At 42.2% G+C, this 1,494-nt stretch overlaps 1 non-coding gene across 1 annotated transcript in view; it reads left to right on the top strand.

Annotated features, from left to right (window-relative positions):
- The first annotated feature begins 1,358 nt into the window (after positions 1–1,358).
- Positions 1,359–1,494, top strand: part of LOC143175625 (small subunit ribosomal RNA) — a 1,918-nt gene continuing 1,782 nt past the window's right edge. Inside the window, exon 1 of the ribosomal RNA XR_013000331.1 lies at positions 1,359–1,494. This exon is cut by the window's right edge and continues 1,782 nt beyond it. This is a non-coding gene — a ribosomal RNA (small subunit ribosomal RNA).

Here is a 1,494-nt window from a genome sequence, read left to right as displayed (position 1 = left end):
TTTTTGTAATTTTTTTCATTATGATTTCTGAGTTCTCCCAGTAGTTTAATGTAAGGATTAAGCATTTAAAAATTTTTAAATCGAATATTAAAAAAGTTTACTCTTGCAATTTTTGGAAAAAAAAAATTCTAAAAAATTTTTCTTTCGGTGGAAACTAACGTTTAATATGTACAATAACGATTTATCGAATAAAAATCGTATGTTAATATATGTTCGAATCGACCATAGTTTCAGCGGCTAAGTACCAGCAGCCCGGCCGGTTGGTCTGTACGCGCGGCAGTTTACCACCATAAGCGCCCGTGCTGAGCGGCCGGCGCCGCGGTCGTCGCGGCCGCCCGTTTGGTTACTATAAGAGAGCACGTCGGTTCGAGCGGACCGGTCGGCGCAGCGGCGGGCGAGCGGCTATTCTACGATCTCGGTCGAGAAGCAGTCGTTCAGCTCCTCGAGGTCCATTCCTCGACTGTTCTGTACCGCGTTCCGTTGCGAATTTTTCTCTACACAGCATGACCACGGGTCGGTGTCTCAGACCGAATGGCCCTTATGTGGTAAGCCCAGAATGTTGGGTTGGATACAACGTATATTCGTTATACTTGTACGACTCTCACATCAACTCTCAGAAACCCAAAAGGGGTTTTCTATCCGAGCGAAAATATATTTTTCGTATACAAAAATTTAATGGCAAAGACCAAACGAAATACTACACACAAAAAGGGGCGACGAACAAAAATTGTTCGAATGAAATATAATATATACATATAAAATTGAGGTGTCCTAAGAGAGAAATACATAAACTAAGAGGTATATATTATAAGAAATATATATTATTTCTGGGCAAAGAAGAGAGAACGAAAAGAAGAGTATGATCTTTAACGCGAGGGCCTCGACATGGGTACGCCTAGCATGGTTCGCGCTTTCTCGATATGTCCAGCATGTTAACGTACGCGGTCTTCGGACTTCGTGCGTTATGTCCGTGCTTACACGATGGAGAGCGCTCGAGCATACGTGCTTACAAACCTGAAAGTCGATGTGACATCCGAGATTCTTTTTCTTCTAAAAAGATCTCGGAGAGATACACGGGAGAGTTTGAAATTTTTGGAGGTCCTCCTGATGTATATGCGCGGATATACCCATGTGGTAATTCGTGCGGAGTTGGTAATCTAATAGTGGAGCGAAATTTACCAACTCGAAAGAGAAGAGAGAAGAGAGAAGAGAGTAGAGAGAAGAGAGAGGAGAAAGAGAACTGTCTTAAAGACGAGAAAAAGTATCGTCGATCCGACTCTTAAGGGGAGAGAGTCGGCGACTAAGATATATATATACATACATATTTTTGCTTCGTATGATGAAAATTTACTCGAAGCTCCCTGGTTGATCCTGCCAGTAGTCATATGCTTGTCTCAAAGATTAAGCCATGCATGTCTCAGTACATGCCGTATTAAGGTGAAACCGCGAATGGCTCATTAAATCAGTTATGGTTCCTTAGATCGTACCCACATT

Source organism: Nomia melanderi, unplaced genomic scaffold (assembly GCF_051020985.1).
Source record: "Nomia melanderi isolate GNS246 unplaced genomic scaffold, iyNomMela1 scaffold0143, whole genome shotgun sequence".
Lineage (NCBI taxonomy): Eukaryota > Metazoa > Arthropoda > Insecta > Hymenoptera > Halictidae > Nomia > Nomia melanderi.
The sequence above is the reverse complement of the archived record's forward strand: the minus strand, read 5'-3'. Positions and strand labels throughout refer to the sequence as shown.